General features: G+C 44.2%; 1 protein-coding gene across 2 annotated transcripts in view; it reads right to left on the reverse strand.

Annotated features, from left to right (window-relative positions):
• The window catches only part of LOC147702338 (ATP-binding cassette sub-family A member 9-like), a 1,822,583-nt gene that overhangs the window by 1,444,410 nt on the left and 364,907 nt on the right, over nt 1–13,266 (reverse strand). The window lies entirely within an intron of this gene.

Genomic DNA, 13,266 nt, shown 5'->3' on the forward strand with positions numbered 1-13,266 from the left:
CGCTCCGACCCTGGAGGCGGCGGCTGGGTGGTGGCGGCAAGTGGCAGTACGGTCCTCAAGTGCAGGACGTACCCAGCCAAGTGCCGGTGCAGCTGTGCGCTCACAGCTGAGCTGTCGGGCAGGATACCGACCAGAGGGGGTGTTCTCACAGGGCGGCTGTCCGTCTTCGCAGGTGGATTGACGGCTCGAAGCGCAGTCAATTCGGGAGCTTGGACCGGACGGGTCCTCCTTCACGTTGCTCTCGGGCTCCCGGTGCAGATGCGGTCACGGTGCTCGGGCCAGCGGCGGCTGGACCTCACGTTGCTCTCGCTGTTGCTTTGGGCCCCTGTCACGGTGCTTGGGGGGATGTCGATGCCTTGGATTACGGGGAGCGTGGCAGGATTGCCCAGCGCTCTCAGTCTCCTCCGTCAGTACTGCAGCGATAAGCAGCACACACAGTCGCTTTCTTCAGGGTGTAGCGCCCACTGGTCCTGGGGCGCTGGTCAGGGGGCAAGTTCAGCAGCAAGCCCTTGGAGATCTCTCAGCAGAGTTTGGCACAAAGTTTCACAAAGCAAAGGTCTTCTTGTAGTCTTTTCTTTTCCTCTCCTTCGGCAGCAAGGCACCAGACACAGGCCAGAGACAGCACTCCGCCTTGTCCTTCCAGGTCCTTCTCGTCGGGCAGAGTTCCTTCTGTAGCACAAACAGGATCTAATTTACAAGGAGCAGGGCTCCAACTTTTATACTGCATTTCTTTTGTTCTCGCAGGCCAGGGGGGCCTTTGCATAGCCACTTTCAGTCCTTGAGTACTCTGGAGGGTGTAATCCGGCTTCTGCTTTCAGTGTGAGGGGCAGGCGCATCAGACGCCCCACAGGAGGTGGAGCCAGCATTGTGTGGACAGGGGCAGCCAGAAGTACCTTGTTGATGAGGCTTCGCCCTTCCTGGGCCAGGCGTCGGCCGAGTCATCAGTCGCTCCCCAGGAGGGTGGAGCCAGCATTGTGGTGGCAGAGCACAGCAAGATCCAGAGTCAAGAGCCACTCCTACCTCCCACTAAGGTGTCATCTTCGCATTCGCCACCTGTCATCCCCCAGCCCTGTCACTCACACATCCCAGACAGTCAGATACACATACCAGCAGAGGCGGGCTGAAATGGTTAGGCAAGCAAATGCTAACTTTCTAAAAGTAGCATTTGCAAACACAGAATATTAAAATAAACTTTACTAAAATAAATATCTTATTATTCTGAGTTCAGGCATACTAAACATGACTCTCTACCGTGCTCCCTGAGACTGCTGGGATTATAGCGTGTAATAATTCCAGCAGCCCATTCTGGCCTAACGGAAGCAGGTAGCCTTCAAAAGTGAAATACGAATTTAGTTGTAATTCACTACTAGGACATGCCACACACATCAGGGCTTGTCCTACCTTACACCTACAATGCACCCTGCCCGTAGGCCTACCATAGGGGTGACTAATATGCAGTCAAGGGAAGGTTCAGGGGCTCGCGAGTGGGTGCACTTGCCCAGCCGGCATGACAGTACGAGACTGCACGCGGGGTCTGCAATGGCGGACCCCAGACACATCTTACGGCTGCTTCTGTGGGTGGCGCAACCAGCGCTGCAGGCCCACTAGCAGTATTGGCATCTACAAGCCCTGGCACTCCTGGTGCGCTTTACTAGGGACTAACAGTAAATCCAATGCACCAATCATGGACATCAATCACATGTACAATTTACAGTAGGGAGCACTTGCACTGCGGCACGGATCGGCCGTGGCGCAGTGCCCTGAGTATCGGAAAACCAGCAAAACATCGGAGGCACACCAGCAAAAAGTGGAAGGGAAACTCACGCCAAGGTGCCCGGTCTAACACGGTCTTCTACATAACAGCAGTTCTCCTACAAAGAGAATGAGGCGGACTTTCAGGTGCGTGGGCTATTAGGAGAGTTTCTTTGTATTGGCTCTAATTACCCAGGCCCATCCCAGGTACTTTGCCACAGCTACCACTATTGCTTGTTCCGTGTCTGTCCTACGAACCCTCAAGGCTGCCATGGCTACCCCGAACCCCAGGTTTTTACAGATGGGGCTCACCCACTTTAATCTTGGGCTTCTATAGGACGGGCATACAAAAAAGAAGTGAGCGGTGGTTTCCAACACTTCAGGGCAAAACAGACAGCCATCCCCATTCCCAGCTAGCCATAAAAGACCCCAGCGGTAGGGAACCCACCCTGAATTGATGGTATAGTTTTCTTTCCAGGGTGTTTGAGGTTAGGTCCTCCCAATACGACTCAGGAGTCTGGGTCATTTTAAGCTCTAGGAATCGTGATGTTCTAATGTTATTTCTCTGGGACAGCCACTGGTGCTCTATATAGTTCCAATAGGCTTCTTTTAGGGACTTTTTCAATGGAAAAACTGCAGAAGAAGGGGATTCCTATAGGTGCCTCATGCCCATGGCTACTAGAGATAGTTTAAGCTCTTTGAACCACGGAATCTGGTAAGAAGTGGTCATGGACTTGACTTCACTCAGTGCCTGTGCATAATGTGTCAGCTCTGGAGTTGTCCAGAGTCGACGCCAATAGGCTATTGGGCGGATTCGAGCCTAGTCCCTATTATTCCTGCTCCCTTTGTCAAGGTACAATGGGGTCAGGGGTGTAGATTTGGGGAGCCCCAGAAGTGCTCGCAGAAAGCTGTTATGGGCCACAGCTAAGAGTGATAAATCACTGAAGCCCCATAGTTCTGCCCCTCAGGACTCTGCAAATTATTTTGACCAGCGGAATTCTCAGTCTGCACAGTATTACAATGATGATTATTGCGCAGATGGTGAGAATGCTGATTTCTTCACTTGCTAGGACAGCCATAGACAGAGTAAGGGAGTTGTATCAGTTCCAGTGGATCAGGATGGACCTTATGTTAATGTTGTAGCATTGGGTGTTACAGAACCATTTCTTTTGGATACTGGTGCAATGAGAAGTTCTATTATGCATTATAAACTCCCTGGGGCACCTTTGTCTGGCTTAACAAATGTTTCTGTAGGATTCTCTGGCGCCCCAGTTTGCAACCCTGTTTCTTGCCCTTTACCTATTTCCATTGGTCTGTACGATTTAGAAGCTCCACTTCTTTTGACGGCTGGTTGCAAAGAGAATTTATTGGGTTTGGATTTATTGAAACGTCTGCATGCCACATTGTATTGCTCACCATCTGGTGTACATCTTACTTTAGGTGCTAAGTTGACTTCTTCGATGTACGTATCTAAAGACCAACTGACACTCGAACTGCGTTCTCTTCCTGTTACGCTTTGGGCTACGGGTCCGAATGATGTTGGTTTGCTTCAAATTCTACCTTATGTGATTACTGTAAAGCCTGATGTTAAGTTGCCACGCTTTCCACAATATAAAATCTCTAACAATGGTGAGAGAGCGCTGTTGGCTATTGTTCATGACTTGGTTCAGAAGGGTGTGGTCGAGGAGGCCAGAGGAAATGTTTGTAACAGTCCTGTTCTGCCTGTTCTAAAGCGTACTGATCCTTCTCAGCCACCTGTGTATCGTTTTGTGATTGACCTCCGAGAGGTCAACAAAATTGTTGTTCCTCAGTTTCCTGTTGTTCCAGATATGGTATACAACCTTTAGCACGCATTTTTTACAACGCACTACCATTACAACGCAGGCATTACCGCACATACCATTACAATGCATTGCGCTGCGGGGCGCTCTAGGATAGGGAAAAAGTTTAATTTTCTATCCAACACTTTCCCTAGTGTCCACGGGGACTGGAGTTGGAATAGAAAATTATACTTACCACTATCCAGCACCTCTAAGCGCTATGCGTTGTAACGGTATTCGTTGTAAATACCGCGTTGTAAAGGTATGCGTGGTAAAAGTATGCGTGGTAACGTCATGCATCCTCCAGATATTACTGCTTTGCTTACTATGAGTCCTGCTTCGGCAGCTTGGTTTTCGGTCATTGATCTAAAAAATGCATTCTTTAGCATTCCTATTGCTGAGGAGAGTAGGGATCTCTTTGGTTTCTTTCTTGGAGGCCGAAGTTTTTGATTTAAGCGTGCACCTCAAGGCTATTGTGAGAGTCCCTCCATCTATAGTCAAGCCTTGAAGTCTCAGCTTGACACCTTTTCTTTGCCACCTGGTGCTACTCTTATCCAATATGTGGATGATTTATTAGTGGCTGCTGATTCGGAAGATGTCTGTAAAAATACGACTGTGTTACTTCTGCGACATTTGTCTGATCTACATCACAAAGTGTCGCTTTCTAAATTACAATATTGCCGACAAGAGGTTACCTATTGAGGTCATCTCTTGTCGAAGGAGGGAAGGTGATTGACCCCAGAACGTATCCAAGCAATTGCGCAAATGTCTATACCATCCACACAAAGATAGGTGCGTGCTTTCTTAGGCAATACCTCTTATTGTAGACAGTGGATTCCGAACTTTTCCTTACTAGCGAAACCTTTGTTGGCACTCACTCTGAAAGATACGCCCCAACCTTTTCCTTGGACTGATGAATGTCAAAAGAGTTTTTCTGATTTTTGTACTGCTTTGTGTTCGGCTCCTGTGTTGGCTACTCCAGATTACAGTAAACGCTTTACACTTTATGTTCATGAGAAGGAAGGTTGTGCATTATCAGTTCTGACACAGCAAATTGGAGGGAAACAAAGGCCATGTGCCTATTTCTCGGCTATGTTAGATCCAGTTGCAAAAGCATTACCCAGTTGTCTTAGAGCAACAGCGGCAGCAGCGATTTCTATTCGTCAATCTGTAGGATTGGTGTTGGATCATACTCTTAATGTTATGGTGCCACACGCAGTAGATACTCTCTTGAACAGGAGGAAAACCCAGCACTTAACGAGTGCTCGTTTGTCTGGATATGAGTTGACACTTTTAGCAAGTCATATACATATCAAGAGATGTAATGTTCTGAATCCAGCAACATTGTTGCCTATTTTGGATGAGAAAAATGTACAAGATCAGCATGATTGTTTTCTTTGTACGGAAGAAGAAACTAAAGGTCGAGTTGATTTGAAAGATACAACATACACCACTTACGGATCCGGACGGGATCCTGTGGGTAGATGGGTCTTGCTTTAAGCTTCCTAATGGGGAGACGACAGCAGCTTATGCTGTTACAACTCTACATACGATATTGGAAACTGCACGCATTTCACAGAATTCAGCGCAAGCTGCAGAGTTGATTGCGTTGACGAGAGCATGTGTGTTGGCGAAAGGAAAAAGAGTGACTGTTTACACACATAGTCAATACGCGTTTGGCGTTGCCCACAGTTTCGGCCGTTTGTGCAGAGAAAGAGGATTCTTTACCTCCCACAGCACTAAAATACAGCATGGTCAGTTGGTGACTGACCTTCTTGAATCACTTACTTTGCCCACTCAAATAGCGATTGTGAAGTGTAGTTCACATCAAAAGATTACTGATGACGTCGGTCAGGGAAATGCATTTGCGGATGAAATAGCGAAGGAAATGGCACGGAATGTTGAGAGTCGAATGTACGTTGCAGGACCGGCAAATTGGGTCCCAGAAGCTGGTATGTGTGAAGACACAGTAGAAAGCGTGAAAATTATTCAGAAAGAAGCAACTGAGAAAGAATTGAGTAAGTGGACAGAAAGTACGGGAATGTTGGATACGATGGGATGTTGGACGGAATTGTTAGAGCATCAGCGATGGTTGTTACCAGATGCATATGTATTACCTGTGGTCACTATGGCTCATGGACCAGCCGATATTAATACAAGGGGTATATGTAAACTCCTAGCCCCAGTATGGCAAAATGAAAATATTCCTAAATGTGGAGAAAATGTAGTGAAGCATTGCATTGTTTGCTTGATGCATAATCCAGGAAAGGGAACCACAACTCCAGCAGGTCACTTCGCTCCCCCTACATATCCTTTTGAGGTACTGCAAATAGATTACATCCATATGGAACGTTTCAATAATCTTAAGTATGTCCTGGTGGTGGTTTGGGCCTTTTCCAGATGGATAGAGGCCTACCCCTAAAAAACAATACTGCTTTGTCTACTTCCAAAGTCCTTCTAAAAGAGTTTTTCCCGAGGTTTGGTTTGCCGCGCATTGTCTGGACTGACAATGGGAGTGAATTTGTAGGTCAAATTATGCAGAAAGTGTGTGTGGGTCATGGTATTAGACAGAAATTTCATGCGGCAAACCATCCTCAGTCAGCAGGTTTGGTAGAGTGTTATAATGGCACTCTCAAACTTGAGTTAGCAAAGATTCAGACTAGTACAGGCCTTTCCTGGCCTGATGCCTTGCCCTTGGCACTTCTCTCAACAAGAACGACTGTCCATTTTCGTTTGGGGCTTAGCCCATACAAGATTGTTTTCGGGCGCCCTGCTAATGTTTGGGGAGTCCCTCGCCCCAAAAAGTACTCAGACATTCCGTATCCATTGTTGGTTGATTATTTGCACGACCTCACCACTAAATTGCGTGTTATATGTCAACAGGTTTAAAACGCTTTGCCGGAGGCCTCCTCAGATCCAGGACACTCCATCCAACCCGGTGACTTGGTGTATCTGAAAAACTTCCAGAGGAAGAAAAATCTGGAACCTCGTTGGGGGCCGCAGAGACAAATCCTACTCACCACCTGTACAGCAGTGAAGGTCGTCGGAAAACGAAACTGGATCCACGGCGTGCACTGTAAGCGGGTACCATTGCCTTTACCTTACGACCAGTGGGTCCGAGAAGGCGTTGGTGACAGTGAATGTGAAAAGGTACCTAGGTTCGTACCGTTCAGTAGTGCACGCCTGGATTGGACTAGTTCTGAGAAAGAGGACGACGATGTTTTGCAGGAAGCTGTACCTCCACACTTATGACTAAACACATCGGATCCAGAGACTTTATTTAAGGACCTGAGGATACCTGGCAAGACACGATACAACCTGAGAGAAAGGTTGCCTAAGAACAATTAAACTCTGTGCTTTATAATTTTTGTCTTGTGTTAAAACATGAAAGATTCCTTTTCCACTATCCATCAAGTTGCAGGGTCACGGTAGGAGTCTTAGGCTGTGACCTGAATAGTGACTAGGTCAACAGGACTTGCAGTGTCATAGGACGGCTAACAATCACAGCTAAGTGATTAAGGAAGATTATCGTGATCAACGCCTTTAGAGTAATGGATAGCGCAGGAAAAGAGAATGATGTTAAAATAATGAAAAGAAATCATTATAAGAAATTATTATTCAGTCGTTGTGGCGTAGCATTATGTATTTCAGTATGTTTATGCAGTTTATTAGCATGTGTAGGATGGATCGTACACAGTATGCAGCCAACACCTGTCCCTACTTCTACTTCTTTGATTTCCTCTACTACTATTTCTCCACATACATTTTATGCACTCCCAGACCATGAGCAGATGAGAAAAATTGAGTATTTTAACAATTCATTTATCCAACTGTTACATCAACATCAATTGGTAGTGAATACTACTGATTGTTGGGTTTGTGGGCTCATACCACACAACACAGAGAGAGGGATGCCCTATTTAGTTCTTCCATTTACGTATGAAGGTTCTGCCTGGGCTTATCTGGCTATGTTTTCTAATGCATACCAGAACCTACTCCGATTTCAGTCATAGCTCTTTGATCAAGGGAATAGTGACCATGGCAAAAATTGCTGATATTATCAAGATTCCCAAAGATGAAAAGAGAACATATGATGGATGGAACGTGACCCGGTATGTCACTAGCACCAATTTGGGTTTTACCCCAGAGAGGTAATCTGTGTTTACAAATAAATGGCCAGAATACCAAAGTTAAGCAAGAAAGGAGTATTTGTTCTCACATATACGTCTATACACCCTTGACTCCTTCACCGTAAGTTCCATCACAAGGCACATACTTTATCTGTCATGATAAAGCTTATACATGGCTTCCCATACATTTCTCGGGGACATGTTATAGAGCTTTTCTTCTCCCCCGACATATACTGCTCCTGCAAATCACCATAGAAAGAGATTGGGTAGAGGGGTTATTGATGCGGAAGACACGGCCGGACAAGAGGAAGGAGATTTCCTGAAAGGAATTCTTCCTTTTTGGGGTCCAATGGCAAATAGTAGAAACATCAGACGCCTGGTTCGTGTGGTCGATGCTACCATAAATATAACTTCTGGAGCATTAAATAATTTGACAGCTGAACTTCAGGCGGATCGCCTTATGACTTTGCAGAACCGAATGGTTCTAGACATTGTCTTGGCTGATAGAGGCGGAGTCTGTAAATTGATTGGGTCCAGTTGCTGCGTTTACGTTCCAGATAATGCCCCTACAGTATACCAAGCCATCTCTAAGCTACATGTCATCTCCGAGTCCATTCATCAGGACACTGGAGACTGTGATGGGATGGTTTTGGGGACTACTGTCCACATGGGGATGGAAGGTGTTAACTTTCTTTGGAGCGATTCTAGCAATAATCTTTTCTTGTTGTCTTTGTTTAAAGTGCGGTCCAGCTATTTGCGGACTTTGTGCCACTGTGTGTGTTTCTAAGCCAGTAACACAGGAAACAGAGAACATCAGAATGATGTTGCAACAACACCTCAATGACCTCATGACCATTGATATCGATTCAGACTAACATGAGTCTTTTGTGCTTTGCCTGAGTATGGCAAAAGGAGGGTCTGAGGTTACGTGGTTTTCGACTTCGCTTCGTATCGAGCCGCCATTTTGTATTAACCGCCATTTTGTGTTGCCTCACTCAGGCAGCCCGGTTGACGTGGTGAACGCGATGTTTTTGCTCTTGCATCTGCTACGTGTCCTTCCTGTTAAAGAGTAACTTCTGCCTATGTTTATGAAACCGATGTCAGGGTCTCCCGAGTTTCGTAAATCCATGTCTAGACTAATTAATCCATGTCTTACTCCACTGTTTGGGTCCCACCATTCTTCTTAACTTTATCTTGTTTAACTGGCCTTCCCAATTCTCTTTGTGTGTTCTCTTGTTACATAGACTGTCCTTTGTAGCATTCAACATGTTCTACCACCTGCAAATTGAATTACGGTCACTAGTGTTGATTAACCAGAAGGGAAGAGAGCACACAGGGTCTGAAAGGAGGGTGTGTTTTAGACATTCGATAGCTTGTTTTCAAACTATTCCTATTCGTCAGTTTTGTATGTTTTGGGACTTGGCATTGTAAACTTGTGTACTATAATAGTCTGTGCGCCACGGAATGAAGTGGCAGTCTCCTGATAACATACCCGCTGGTGTACTTACAGGACCACTGTGCTTAGGTGCAGCTAATAAATCTGCTTTTCTACGCCTAACAGAGTGTCACATGTCTCTGTCTGCCAAAGCAGGCGAACTCCGAGTTCTTAGGCGTGCCCTGCGCCGCCTGGCCTGTAAGGTCAGGTTCTCCAGGTGACATTACTTAGGGTGCCCAGTGTTCCTAAAAAAAAATTCTAAGTCTGTCATTGCTGATGAGATTTTACCGCCTGGGATCCCTCTAGCATAGACATTGATCAGGTAGAGATCTTGCATACCCTTCCTTCTCAGCTTCAAAACCAAAAGGTCTGGACTCTCGAGGGTAACTTCAAGGACTGTCCAGCCCTTATCCTGTCTGACCCAAACAGACAAGCCTCCTGAGGGCCTGCCCCTGATTCAAGGATAGCTTGCTTGGAATAATTAAGAAACCCTGGGAAAAAATGAGGCGCTAATGCCCAGGTCTCTTGGAAGTGCCAGATGTTGCAGGTCTCAATGAACTCTGCCCAATCAGCAGAGCCAAGTTTTGAGGAGAGGCCTGCAATATTCCAGGAGGCCATGGTAAGAATATGCTGATGCATTTCTGTACTATGTGAAATGATGCCAATGAGAGATTGTAATGATGGCAAACACACATGCACACATTTCAGGCTTGCCTCAGGCTGGTATTCCTCAGCAGCATTTTATATATATTTCTTTTTGACTGTTTGGTGGCATTTAAGACTCGACAGATAGTGACTGTGGCAGTAGACTCAACAGACTGTTATTGCTTACAAAAATGGTCTTTGTCTTTGATTTTGAGGTGAGGGCATTGGTGAGATCTAAGTGGCCACCCCTCTGGTGATGGGGAAGGAGTAATATGGTTGAAAGTCCATATTACAAGTCATAATGAGAGTATGTTTTATATGCTGCTGTGATTATGTTCCACATTATAAGCTACAACTTGTTGTCACACTTCTTTTACTTGTTGTCCATTGTTTCTGTTTGATGAAAAAGGAACTAAAATAAATATTTACACAAATGAAGCAGGCTGGTTTTCTGGAACACCTGTATTCTGAGTGTCCAAATATTTAAACGTGTTTTTCACTTAGCATGACCATAAATCTCTGTTAATGTTTGTGTTTTTCAGGGCCTGAAGGAAATGGTCTGTTTTGACCTAATGTAGCACTTCCTTGACCTCTGAGATCAGTCATTTAGGAGCTTGGGATAACCCTGCTTGCGAGTGATTTCGGGCAGCCTGAAATAACTAATACGAGACAAGCCTGTAAGGCTGTTAGATTGATTAGAAGTGTCCCTGGTGCCAAGCTAGCTTTGAACACAGGGCAACACTGGAATAACGAAACTTGAGGGGGTCCCCTGCAAGGTACGTGGAGTGGGGCCCTCTCCAGATTCAATCAGGAGCTCTCCAGCAAGAGTATTTTGCTGAGTGGCCAGATGCAGCTTGGGGGACCCCGAGCACCATAGGGGCTGCAGGGGCCAGAGTTATGCCACCAGGAGGCAAGCCAGTGCAGTATCCTCTCTCATCAATGCTAAGAGGAAATGGTAAACACACATGATGCATGTTTTTATTTGATATCTGATTCTTTATGCAGCTACTACATTTACTGTATAAAGTGTTGGCACTGTAAGTGTTTGGAGAAGGAAAATTGTCTTGGAACCATTTCTGGAATAAAAAGGATTATAGATTTTAGGTAAATCCAAAGTCGAATAGTTTCCTCCTTCACTCAGTGAATAAATCCGATCTGTGCTAATAGAACCTATGACGGGTTCATGGGAGCATGGCTAATATTAGCATTCATCAACTTCTAGGAGCTTCTGCAGATCAAATTCAGATCAAAGCCTGGAGAATTGATGTGCCCATAGGAGAGGCAGCATTATAAACCTCTCAAACTGCTAAAAGCAGAATCTACAGGTTCCAATTTCCACTCCTTCAGTGTTGGTGTGCTGGGGCCCTTTTCACTGACCAGATATTATCAATAGTCTCAACATTATATCACAAAATATTGCACTGGTGTTACAATTGGCTGATATAACTAACATGGTGGTAAGAGAGTAAATGAAATAGTAATAAACCTTATAGCAGAGATGAACCAAAAGAATACCATCTTGGTACATGTGTAGACTCATACAATGGGAAAATAAATTTTCATCAGAACCGAATGTCTACTTTATGGACAACCTGGTACAACTTTATCTGTAGCATTCCATTGTGAGCCTTGTTTGTGGGCATACTTAAAAATGACAGATATCGATTGGAAAAGGAAGTCAAAATCGAAGTCAGCTTGAGAAAATGTAGGTAGCACTTCGTGGTTCAAATGGAAAATCCACCATGTTGCTTAGGTATGTTCTCCTGTTTGAAAATAATGAGGGAGCTTTGGCCCATTTACACATTTACCTAGTCTCTAGGGGTCTTTTATTAGCAGCACGAGAGGTAAAGAGAGAACAGTATCAGTCATCAAATTTTCAATACCGCGTAATCAATTGGGTCACACAATAATCCAGACCACAACGAAAAATGGGGTTAGTGAGATTTTACTTGTAAATTAAAAAATACGTTTCCAGTCTCAGAATGAAGGTATAGAGGTAGAGAAGAAGCAAAACATGACCAAATTCAAACACTACCAATTCAAATATCGTCAAACAGAAAATAAGGAAAACGAATTGTGAGTTAAATTGCATCAATTGGTTTTCTTAAGAAGGCATTAGTCCTGCCTTTCCCTATACTACTCTAATGGGGACCAACTATTTTAACAAGCGTTAGATTTCTGAATAGGAATAAAACAAGAAAGGTGTTAGCTGCGTGATTCTTCTGTAGAAATACTCCAAGCATTGGGTCAATTAGCCTAATCCCACATATGTATAGTATAGTTCTGCTCCCTACAACGTCTCACAATGTCTATTCTGAAAGAAGAAGAAGCAAGAATAAATGATCTCCCTCAATAAGCACATCAGAATATCAATTACATTCAAGGTAGGCAATCCCACATGATTCCTTTCCAAGGACATTTTCCAGTCCTCTGCCATAAATAAATGTGTTAGTAAAATGTCACGGAGATGAAAACAGGGACGGGGGGGGGGTTGAAAAAGGTACACAACCTTTGGAAAAATGACGATAAAAGTTAGAAATGATGCTACTTCTTAATATTCTTCAAAATCCAAAAAAACAGGTTCTAAATAGAGATAAATTTGAAGATAGGCCCCTAAATGTTTGAATAGTTCCAGTACTCTAGGGTTTGTAACCACAATTTGTCATCTGCATAAACATGCTTTTTATCACTATAGAATAACCACCCACTTGATCTGCTAACCATTCAATCTTGATATTGCTGTGCTACGTTAATTCACCTTGAAGAGCACAACATGTGTAAAAAACAGAGGTGTCACATAAGCTCCATGAATATATCAGATTGATTATCCCTGTTGTAAAGAGATAGATCAGGCTCTTCATACAAAGCAAAGAACATTGAGGGAAGTTGATACCTGATGAGTTCCACGTGAAATACAAAAGCCCTGGACATGTCTCTATTAAACAGAACACAAATCTGTTTAATCCAGCTAATAAATTGAATTGGGGTATCAAATCTGTCCAATGCTTCCCAAAGAAATGTTTATTCCACGCAATTAAAGGCCTCCTCTGCAACTAAACAAATCATAGCCAGGGTAGCCCTATACTGCAGATCCATCAAAAAGGGACACAGGTACATTTGTTAAGTTTAGGGCTGTGATATGCCTCTCTGGGTAAATCCATATTGCCAGGGTATGGCTATTTCACCTACAGGTATGGAAAACCATTTGGGTAGTTTAATATTGACATCCGCACCTATGGCATTGGGTCGTACAAAGCATGCGGAACAATTATCCTTTCAAGAGCACAATCTTTGTAGGCTGTTGGAAAAGTGTATATAATGGCATGTAAAGGGATCTTTTTTAAGTCATTTTCAAATGTTATTTACTTAAGCATGGCTTATTGTATGGTGTACTATAAATAGATATAGTGATGTCAAAATAAATTAAACATATTTGCACACTCTTTATTTCCTGGCAATAGGCATTTAAGGTAATAGAAATTAT

The sequence above is a fragment of the Lissotriton vulgaris genome, chromosome 7, assembly GCF_964263255.1.
Source record: "Lissotriton vulgaris chromosome 7, aLisVul1.2, whole genome shotgun sequence".
Classification (NCBI taxonomy): domain Eukaryota; kingdom Metazoa; phylum Chordata; class Amphibia; order Caudata; family Salamandridae; genus Lissotriton; species Lissotriton vulgaris.